Source organism: Nelumbo lutea, chromosome 1 (genome assembly GCF_056320005.1).
Source record: "Nelumbo lutea isolate HS-2025 chromosome 1, American lotus-T2T, whole genome shotgun sequence".
In the NCBI taxonomy this organism is placed as follows: Eukaryota; Viridiplantae; Streptophyta; class Magnoliopsida; order Proteales; family Nelumbonaceae; genus Nelumbo; species Nelumbo lutea.
This window is the reverse complement of record NC_142684.1, coordinates 10050317-10062317: the sequence shown is the minus strand read 5'-3', so window position 1 is coordinate 10062317 and position 12001 is coordinate 10050317. Positions and strand designations below refer to the sequence as shown.

Below are 12001 nucleotides of genomic sequence, written 5' to 3'. Positions count from 1 at the left end.
CTAGAAGCTACAATATTCTGTCTTGAGAAAACAAGCCACCTAGATATAGATATAGATTAATTTCAAACTGCTAACATTAAAAAGAAATAAAAAAACAAAAGAGTGCACACATTAATACAGTTGCATGCAGTAGGACTGTCAATGGGTCGGGGCCAATTCAACGGACCCCGAACCAATTGGATTAGTTCAGGTCTTGATATACTATCCCGATTATTATTGATTAATGTATAATATATATATATATATATATATTATATAGGATCCATTGGAAGATCTGACTGTCCTAAGAATCAATCGGTTCGGTTTCAGGTTTAAAAACTACAGACCCTATCAGATCCAATTCAGTCATTGGTCTTTAATATTTCATGTCAAGATGATTCTGATTCTAGTGGGATTCAATCCGTTGGTAGCCGTAGCATGCATACATGTATTGTTTATGACATAGTGTGGAAAGAGTGTAAATACTAATATTTATCGTGTTTATAAATATGATATACAAGGTTTTGCACTGAACATATTTATACTTGTATTATTCTCAAATTGAACCTTAATTTTAAAAAATATAAATATAAATATATACAAAATACAAGGCTTTGCAAATTGTATTTATACTCTTTTCAAACTAACCCACAAGATGATTTTTTAGGTGGTCGGCTAAAATAGGCCAAACGGTTTTGGGATCTTTCTGGTTTGAATGATCAGTCGACTGGTTGAACCGTGTCTAAATCTGGTTGTCGAAACTCGAAACGGTTTCGTTTTATGTTTTTTGCCTTTTACGGGAGATTCGCCCGGGTCAACGATTCTGTTTAATGTCTGATCAAAGCCCATCTCCATCTCCGTCCAGTATGGGTTCGGACTTCGGATCAGCTATCAATACACGGTACTAAAAAGTCCCAACCGTACATCGGGAACATCCTCAATGAATGACAAAGAAATATTCCTAATGTGGGGCTTCAGTGGCATGTTGGGACAGGAATAGTAAAGACTCGTTGGTAACAGATCACTACTCGTCCTGCTTATCCCGAGTCCTGACTGTTCAGTCGGGTCTGCTACAGAAAAGGGAAAAAGAAGAAAAAGCGAAGAGGAAATTTTTTTTATTTGAATATTAAAAGAAAAGGATAGCCGACGAGGCCTACCAAGTACCAATGCATAGTTTTTGGGCCCACCTTTGTCTGAAGCGTGCTCGCGAGGCAGCTCGGCTGCAATGATGCTTGATAGAAATACCTGTTGAAAGGACACGTGGCACGTATCAAACTCGTGAAAAAACTTTACTGAGTTGTTTGGTCAACACATCCGACGGTAGGCAGCATCCCTGCTTGATCTCTTTCAGAGGACGCGTCTCCAAGTTCTTTGCTTCCAAGCCACGTGTCCTCAAATTCCACGTATCTGTAACCGCCATCAGCAGACTTTACAGCGGCACTCAAACACGTGGACTTGGTTGTGGACCAAACGACCATTCCACTGGCCCACCTTACATTAAAACTGGTATGAACGGGCCAGATGAAGTTAAGAAGACAAAGGATACCTTTTTGTGCGTCCCAGAAATCCACGCTGAAGGCAATTATTTGCCGTTGGATTAATTGATCAAGTTCGTAAGCGGTATGATATTGTCACACGTTGGAAACACCTTAAAATTATCTCGGCGAGAGGGAAAGGGAAGGAGAGGGTTTCGTCATGTCTGTTGTTGGTATAAAAGGACGGAACTCGTGTTCGTCACCTGCGTCATCTAGAGAGAGGTCTTGAAGTCCTTTGAGAGACGGAAAAAACTCATCTACACCATCGCTCTGGAAACCCTAACTCCATATCCTACCCATGTCTCCATTTTCGCTCGAATGCCCCCCCAGCCTTTCAGAACCCTATTCTGTAGATAGTAATCTGTTAATCACGGCCTCTGAATCTCTAGCTCTCTTTTCCGGCTTTGATAGCTCCGGGGGGAACTCTAATTTTCTCTGGGTTTCTTTTGATTCATTTGTTTCGAAACCCTAATTTCTTCATCAGAACTCTGGTATTTTTTTTGGCGACATCGAGTGTGGTGAGGCTACAAGGTTACCGAGTCCTTCTTAGGTGTTTTTTGCCCGAGTCTGTTGAGCCCTATTTATTTTCTGTAGGAAAATCTAATTGGTTTAGACGTTTCTCTGTAACCCTAGTCTTGAATCCTTGCAAGGCTAGAGATTTGTTATCTTAGTTTCAATCTGGCAAATAGAACTGATGCTTCTAGTCTTCGGAGGCGTTTGCTCCAATACACAATAACACAACTGTGGCTTGTTTGATATCGGGCTAGAAATGGTTGGAGGTGGAAGCAGGATGGACGATGGGCCCTTGGGGATAAGCAATACGAACGTTTTCGCTGCTCTCGAAAGCCTTAGGAGAAAGAAGAAATCTGACAAGGAGCATGGGTCGTCGAAGAGCAAGGGATCTTCCAAAAACCAGGCCAAGGAACCTGACCCCAGGTTTACTCGACGCCGGCGCCTCTGACGGTTAAATCTTGGGCCGATGTTGATGATGATGACGATTACTATGCAATAACAGCTCCGCCTAGTGCTTGGGGTTCAACACAACCACAACAAAGTAAGGATAGTTCAGCTCCCGTTGAGGTGTGTAGTTCGATCAACGTTTTACCTTTCTGTTTCCTTCCAGAGATATGCTTTTTGGGCGATGTTTAATTCAGTTTTACTGTTGTGACGGATTTGTTATGGGGGTACATTATTGATTCATTTTCTGTTGAAACAGTCACTCTTTGATCTCAAAAACCTTATGTCAAGATTTTTCTTCAGCCTTATCTGCAAATTCTTGTCTGTTTACAATATGCAATACTAATATCTGATTTGGATATGTATATTTTAATGCAAGTAATTATTCCGATCTATGTGGTGGTTTTGCTTGCTGTTAAGGGTGACCGTGAACTTGTCTATGTAAAAGACGTTTGCATTGTAACAACTCGTTAATGAACCAGAAGAAACGGACGTTTACTTGTTTATTCTTCTATAAATGTTGTTCCTAGAAATGATTTTGATATCCAATACTGATTGGAACTCAATATTGATATTTCTGATATGGATGGAAAAAATTGATGCTTGTGATCATTATATCTCTGAAGAAGGCTGTTTTCTTGTTTGCATACGTCAGTTGTAAGTGCTGAACGAACCCACTTCTAATGAATACGTATCTTTAACCCATTTCACTATTTCCTAATCGGATCCAATATGGATAGTGTGATTTAAGTGTATCAAAATACCAAAACTCTAAACGACAAGAGAATGAGTGTGTTTATTTAGGGCAAACTAATGTTGCATTATAAGGATACGGGAGTCAGAATCCAACGCTTGTCCAAGAGTCTGGCTTGGCAAGATGAGAAAACATAGACTCACGAAAATAGTTCATATATGATATATCATCGAAGTAGTTCACTTCCTTACTAAGCGAGCAGAAGAAAATAGTTATTCTTTTATTTTTTTCTGAATTTTGACATTGTATGCCTGCAAAAAATGTTGACTTTGTTACTAAGCAACATTTGATATAAAAAAATTATAGTAATCTTGAACATTATCTGTACACTTAAGTCAAATAAAAAATGGAATGTTACGTTGAAGTGTCATTGAGAAAGGATTATTGGACTCTGATTGTCATGGGTATGCCATCTATTTAGGAAAATCCATGCAACAATGGTGCAATTGTGCATATTTGTTTTTCCTACATTTGTGGGATGATATTTGTGTTCTTGTGCTTATTTGGCATGTGATCCTAGCAAATGTAGTCTTGATGCAATGCATATACATAATAGTCATTTTATTGTTCAATGAGGTTAATGAATCATAAATGAGGGGAACTAATAAGTTTTGCAAGTTGTCTAATTTATTAAGGGTAAAGTCCATAACTATACTTTGTTAATCATAAAAAAGTATAAAATTATACTGAAAATATTCCGATTCGCAATGCAAAAGTAGCACAATCATAAACTCAGAATTACCCACTGTTATGGAGTTCTACATGTAGATTAACCTCTTTTATTTCCATTACTAAATTCCATGAAGGTGGATGACATAGACACTAGGTAGTACTAGTTTTTCCTACCACTTAGAAGCTATCATGCCTTCAAAAGTCACCGATTTTCTTTTATTCATTTCCAGTATTTTAGAACAAAACTAAGTAAAAAAAATGTTGTGTATCTTTATTTGGTGCCAAAACACTCTTAGACACCTATGTAAGAAAATAAAATAGTGAACTATTTAACAGCTTTCTACAATTGGTTAGCTCTCATCAAGGTGAATGGTTTTTCACCCTTTCTAATGGATATCAATCCAAGCAGTCTATGATGTAAATTTCACTTTGATGACATTAGAGTAGTAAATTTTAGAAGCTGAATTCTCTTGCAAGTTGCAAGTATTTACTGTACAAAATAGCTTTTTATAACTAGAATTTTTACCAGTTAATTAAAAAATGTTAGTTTAATGACATTTTATTTTTCCAGTGGATCATGATACATTGGGTGAATTTGTTTGGCCAAAATTTCAGAAGCTCATCCCAAATTATTGGCGCTTCACACAAAACTTAGTTTATCTGAATTTTCAGTTCTATAGGATCCATACAGAGTTGTGTTCTAAGATATTTATATTCTCTTATTTGGCTGTGAATATCAGAGAGGCCTTGTGTGCCAGTCTCCTGATTACCATAAACTTGTAGTCCTACGTTGTTTGTTGTGAATCCAAGCAGTCTATGATGTAAATTTCACTTTGATGACATTAGAGTGGTAAATTTTAGAAGCTGAATTCTCTTGGAAGTTGCAAGTATTTACTGTACAAAATAGCTTTTTATAACTAGAATTTTTACCAGTTAATTAAAAAATGTTAGTTTAATGACATTTTATTTTTCCAATGGATCATGATACATTGGGTGAATTTGTTTGGCCAAAATTTCAGAAGCTCATCCCAAATTATTGGCACTTCACACAAAACTTAGTTTATCTGAATTTTCAGTTCTATAGGATCCATACAGAGTTGTGTTCCAAGATATTTATATTCTCTTATTTGGCTGTGAATATCAGAGAGGCCTTGTGTGCCAGTCTCCTGATTACCATAAACTTGTAGTCCTACATTGTTTGTTGTGAATTTTCCTACTGTTTGTGAGTGAAGTTGATCGATTACTCAATGACAAATACGGAAAAATTCGTAATTAATTCATTGATAAATCATTGTAAGTGGGAAGCCAACACAATGAGTGGTGGTGGGAAGCCAAGACAACATGTTTAAAAATGAGTGGTGGGAATGTAGACATTGAGATTGATAAGTGGGAAAACTAGAAAATATAAGGCTAGAAATGAGTTTTTCTCCATGAATCTAGGAGTAGTTTCAATAGGTAGTAAAATGAGGGAAAGTAGAATAAGGTTTGTTATGTTCAAAGAAGACCATTACAAAATCAGTAAGAAGTGATTTTCTACGAGTTTAGGGGCTAGAAGAGCAAGGGATAAAGACATGGGTTGAAGTATGGAGAAATCATTTAAGGGCATACAATGACAATTAGTAATTGTCTCCATATAGAACTCAATCTGATATGACATGTCTAGAAGCACCAACACATGGACCAATGAAAAGTTTTCATCATGTTTCGACATATTCAACAGGCCATGGGTGTGATTTGTTCTCAAAGATAGTCTATAGGTTTCTAAGGCTGTGCCCAACCTCGAACTAGAGTTGAAGGAGATAGTAGCCCTCTTATCCAAGGTTGAACTTACAAAACTAGGAGTTAAAGGAGATAGCAACTCTCTTATCTAATCTCAAAGCCTGCTGCCCAACCTCGGGTGCACTAGACAAAAGGATTTGAAAGTGGAAAATTGATGCTTCTCCTCTCTACTTTTTTAGAGAACAGTCTTAAAGACAAATGAATACAATTGAAGCCACCACAATGAGTTAGTTATAATGAACGCCACCTGAACTCTATCTCTCTCCAACACCATAAACACCCAAGATCTTCAACAACAAGATCAAGAAAGTTGAGCCAAACATATATGATACTAGAACCTTTGTTGAATCCAAGCAACAAATATCTAAAATTGACTTGATGAGCTATTAGCTACAAAGTCCTAATTTTTTAAGTAGTTCAACAACCTTTGATTATTAGGACTTTTATAAGCATGTCACTTTTATGTTTCTCAATTAATGTGGAATGCAATAATTGGAAGATTTTGTAATGGTTCTCTTAAAAATTTAATATGAAGTTCAATGAACATTAAATAAACTTAATTGTTAATATATCTCAATAAGAACATGTCAAAGAACATGAAATAAGCTTTTTGGATTGGAATAGTGACCCAACCTACATCAATACAACTTTAATACATACAACTTTAATACATATCAATAAGAGTATCTACAACTAAAACATCTTGAATATATTCAACGATTTAATATCAAAGAATGCAATAAACTTAACTATCAAATTGCAAATTTATTGTTCATTTGATTAATTGGTCAAGGTTAACCACTTTTCTATTATTAAAATTTGAAATCATAAAAGACATAAAGGTATGTATTGTAATACCCTAATGGCCCATTTACTATAGATGAAACTTTACTTGAAGTCTCTGATTTAAGGTTACGGTTCATTTGTGGGGAGATTTTGGTGGGATTGGAAATGATGGGTATGGGAAAAGGCAAAACGGGTGGAAAATTTCATATTCCATTGCTTGGTTGCGAAAGGGAAAATAGTGGGAAAATCAACCCTAATAGCAATTTTTAATTAATTTATTAGTTATATTTTTATTAACCATCATTTCATATTCCATTAATTACTAATGTTTTAATGAAATAATTTTATTAGTTAATAAGAATTAATATTTTAAAATTTATTTTATTAATATTTATTAGGAATTAATAATATTATTTTTAGTATTAATTATGTTTTAATTATTTAATTATTTTTAATTAGATTTATAATAATAAAATCCTTATTGAGTTATTCATTAATTGCTTAGTTAATTCATTAGTAACTAGTTTTTGTTAATTTTAACTTGTAATTATTACATTTTTTTCTATTTTGTATTAAATTATTAATTGGATATTAATTATTTAAAATCTATAAGTAGTTAGTTTATTATTTTAATTAAATAACGTTTAAATTTTTTTAGTTTATAAGTTATAACTTGAATATTTGAATAATATTATTTATTTATAAATTGTTAAATTAGTTTTCCTTGATAAATTATTTCGTATAATATATTTTAATGAAATTATTAATTATTTAATATTTTATTTTATGATACTTATTAATGCTTTATTAAATAATTAATAATTTATGGGTTATGAATCTAGTAATAATTAATTATTTATTTAATAATTTAGTATTAATTGATTATTAAACTAAGGTTGATAAGCTAAGGTTGATTTTCCCATTAGTTTCCCTTTTGCAACCAAAATATGGAACATGGAAAAATCCACCCACCATTCCATCTTTTCCCATCCCACTAAAGGCTTCCCACAAACCAAACATAGCCTTAAATCAGAGTCTTCCAATTAATTCCAATTAATTTTGTTCTATAGTTGGCCATTAGGTTATTGCGTTACATACCTAAAAGTCTTTTATGATTTCAAATTTTATTAATAAAAAAGTGGTTAGACAAACATTGACTAGTTAACCAAGAAAACATCTCAAATGAAATTTGCATTTTATAGTTAATTATTTCATGCTCTGATACGAATTCATTGAATATATTGAAGATGTTTTAGTTGTGAATGAGGTTATTGATATGTACTAAAGTTGTGTTGATGTAAGTTGGGCCATTACTCCAATCCAAAAAGTTTATTTAATGTAAATTGACATGCTCTTACTGATATGCATTAACAGCTAAGTTTTTTATATGTTCATTGAATTTCCTATTAAGTTCTTAAGAGAATCGTTATAAAATCTTTCAATTATTTTATTTCACATTAGGACCTTGTAGCTAGTAGCTTATCAAGTCAATTTTGGGTATTTGTTGTTTGGATTCAATAAAGGTTCTTAATATGTTGGGCTTAATTTTCTTGACCTTGTTGTTGTAGATCTTTGGTGTTTAAGGTGTTGGAGAGAGAGAATTCAAGTGGTATTCATTATAAGTAACTATGTGTGGCTTCAATTGTTTTCCTTGTCTTTAAAATTGTTTTGTGAAAAGGTAGAGAAGAGAAGTTTCAATTTTCCACTTCCAAATCATTTTGTCTAACACCTAAGGTTGGGCAACCTCGGATAAGAGAGCTACTATCTTCTGTAATTCCCAGTTGTCTTAGGTTGGGCAACAACCTTAGAAACCTGTAGAAGAAATCACAGCCCTGCTCATTGAAAGCTTTTCATTGGTCCCACTATGTTGGTGCTGAGTTGTGTATGGAGACAATTACTAATTGTCTCTACGTATATAATAAGCATCAAAGGGCCCCTTGGACATGGTTGTAGAGGCCTTAACCTTCAAAGGGACCCTTTGACATGAACATGTAACTTATCTCTATATGTATTTGATGACGATGCAGCTTTAGTCATCTAGAGAATTGATTCTAAGAAATTGGTTGCTATTGAAGATGATTCTATTTTCGAGAAATAGGAAACCAATGACTACACCAAACATATTTGGTGATTTTCATTGACATGAACCTTTTTGGGTCAATTGAATTTGAATTTGTACAAAGGGTAGCTAGTTTTGTAGTTGATTTGTTATTGTACGGTCTTGTGGGGGATCAAGGTGTAGAAGGAAGATTCACTAGTGATCTAGTTGATTTCTTGCATAGAGGTGTAAATCAGGTTGTGTAGGGTTAGCGTGTGGCCCTTTAGAGGTCAGACATGGCATGGCCCATGTCGTGGGGCTTGGCGGGCCCGGGCTAGCCAAGCCATGAGAGGCATCTTTTTTAATAAAAATTGAAAAAATAATAATAAATTTATAATAAATTAAAAAATAGTCAAAGTTTTAAAAAACTCTTAAATTTTTATTTTATATGAAATTTTATGTTTTCAATATGTAATAATAAAATGAAATTAAAAAAATTACAATTTATTTGGAATAAAATTATAAATAAAAATGTATGTATATTATATTATATATACATGTATGTATATATAAAAACATGCATGATATGTGAAATATCATTTTATAGTTTTTTGCTATTTTAATGTTTTTAGGGTCATTATCTGTGATACAAATATGGACAAAAGATTTTGAAGAAGATGGCTCTCGAAGAAGTCAAGATTTTCTTGTATGCAACTAAAAGTCGAGATTACTTGTTTCTGATGGTATAAAACTTTGGTGTTTCAGCTAGTTGTAAGGGCCATTCTTGATCTAGACAAAGCAGAAACCTTTTTATGGTTCTTTTGGAAATTCGGGTCCATCTGGGGTGTAGGACATGTGTTTTAAGAGTGTCTTGTGGCTTATTCTGGTCCTAGTTGGTCTTACAAATCAGGAAGCTTTTCCCTTCCTACTACGGCCTAGATTGTTTTAGTTGCACACAAATGAAAAAAAGGCAGGTTGAATTTAACTCCTTGGTGCTCTAAAATTGTGTGAAGGGAATCAAAGTGGGAATGCGGAATTTGTCTCCTGATGTAATGACTGCAAGTTATTGCTCTCTATTTGTCTCTGTTTCAGTGTTTCAGTGCAAGTTATCACCATTGATGCACACCTTGTATTATTATTTAATCCTGGAAGCCGATATATATCTTACAATACAGTGTGACACATATTTGATGCTTTCAACCTTGATTGGAGAGTTGACATTGGCAATGTTGGACATGTTTTTTCATGGGCCCCACCTTATCTCTGGGGTGAAACTTGCTTACCAACATTATATATCTTTTGGTGTTTTCACATGAACAAATGTTTGATTGTGTAAGCTATTCATTTGCAGGTTTAATTTCTCCTGCTATATCCATGAAACCTAAACAAGCAGAGGTTTAGTGTCCTTGAACGGATTCTGCAAGTTTTTAGTCTTCCATTCAATATTTTGTACTTTTATATTTCTAAGTTCCATGCTAAGTAATTTGCTGTTGTTTTTTTTTTTTTGTTGCAGATTATGTTGAAGAGTCCTGCAGTCGGGGCAATTTGAGCAAGTCGAGTTTAGACTAAAGCCAGGTGATGATATCAGTGTTGGATCTCCTAGGTTCCTCTGAATATCAGTTTTGGTAATCTTGTACAGTCACAGTTGTAATTGATCTTTACTTCTAACCATTATAAATTGATACCTAGGATCAGTCGAAATTCACTGAATCCTAGAGTTTCGTCTTGAGTTATTATTTGTTCTTTCTCTTCCTTTTGTTTTCTCTCATCAAGGAGAGCTTGCAATCAGGTTTTATATTCTACTTTCTACTCTCGAACTTACGGTATTTATTGCTCAATAGTAATACAATCTAGGCATTTCTAACTTTATCAACTAAGATGTTCCAAGTCTTGTAGATGGTTTGGGACCCTGATACACCATGTGTCCCATAGTTTCATAGGAGACTGCATATATTATAATCAACCTATGCATTTCCAGGTTTCCTTTAAGTTGCAGTAGAGCTCTTTCCCACCAGACAAATGAACCCAATAATATATATATAGTTATATAGTTACAGGTTGGCAATCATTGGTTTGGCTTATTATTAGCCCATCCAATCTCTGAAGTTGGTCCCATTCAATATGTGTGCACATCTGCTAGACTGTTACAAACATCTCAAATTGTTGAACTGCCTAGATTGTATTCTGGATTATTTAACAACCCCCACCCAAATCTGAAATATTGCTTATTAATTCTGTTCTGGTATCTTGATCTGCAGTTGCCTAGGTGGTTTTTTTACTTAAAGTATAGAAACTCAGCAACGAAGAATAATTTTATTACATTGAGTAGAGATAAAGTAAACAACGATTGAAAGGATGGTAACCTCAACTAACCTTCAAATTCAGGTTCATTGTTGAGTACAAACCCCCCTTGTTGCATTCCCCAAAACATAGAACTTGTCACCCTCTGTTTTGCTAGCAATTCAACTAAACCATGACCCCATAATGATTTGTTTATATGCTTAGCAAATATTCATGGATAGATTGAACAATCTCTAGTCTGTGGGCAGAAATTACTTTTTATTCTTTCACATAAATATGCAGGCAGTCTGAATGTCTGACCATTCAATATCCATTCTTATTCTTGAGAAATCCTATACAGAATTAGCAGTTGGACATGTTAATGACGGTGATTTGATGGTTATTTTATTTTTCTTGTATTAAAATATAGAATGGAATCTGTGATTCATAATCTGTGGTCAAGGATACATTGATGATATCTAACCTTCTATTTGAACTCAACCTGATAGGATTGATGAGAACATGGATGACACTAGCAAACGAGAACATGGATTGATGAGAACTCAACCTCAATAGTATCTCATCCAATCGGTGGCTGATGATTAAGATAGTCGTTGTATTGATTGTATTTCTCATGATTTTCCTATTTTTTGGGGGCATAACATTATATCAAGAATAATTAAAAAGAAATAGAAAGAAAGTGCCTTTTCAAAGGCCACGAGCCTTGCACCGTCAAGTGATGAAGTCTCATCCAACATTTCAAAAATTATATTTGCAGATTTGCGCTACCTTGTTGTACATAATATCATAAGCTTTTTGTGTGTATATACAATGAGAAGGCTACCATTATTCTTCCCTTATATTTTCTCAGGTAAGCTGTTGTTAGGATGACATGTCTTCATAGCTTCTTCTTCAGTTCTTTCTCGTTTGCATTTCGTCAGTGTGTTTGTGTTTTAAAGTTGAAACAGAGAACAAAATTAGTATAAATTCATTGAGTGGTCTACTTCTTGGCATTCCATTTGCATTTTCTTGGCATTCCATTTGTTCTCATTGTAGTTTCATTTGAGTGCAATCTAGTCTACTTTCTTTATTTTGTTTCATTTTTTATTTTCCTTGACCTATACTGTAAACAAACTAACTCGTGCTAAAACTCAAAACTAAAATGAGCTAGAATTTGCAATCAATGGTCAATTTGATTACAAACATGGAAATGAGATCGCA

General features: G+C 34.1%; 1 long non-coding RNA gene across 2 annotated transcripts; it reads left to right on the top strand.

Moving 5' to 3' along the window:
* The first annotated feature begins 1664 nt into the window (after positions 1-1664).
* Positions 1665-11612, top strand: LOC148873454 (uncharacterized). 2 transcript variants are annotated; one of them, XR_016105901.1, is made up of 5 exons: positions 1665-2594; positions 9852-9895; positions 10014-10075; positions 10759-10858; positions 11290-11612. It is a non-coding gene; the product is annotated as an uncharacterized LOC148873454 (long non-coding RNA). The 2 variants fall into 2 exon arrangements; XR_016105900.1 differs by lacking the exon at positions 10759-10858.
* The last annotated feature ends 389 nt before the right edge of the window (positions 11613-12001 follow it).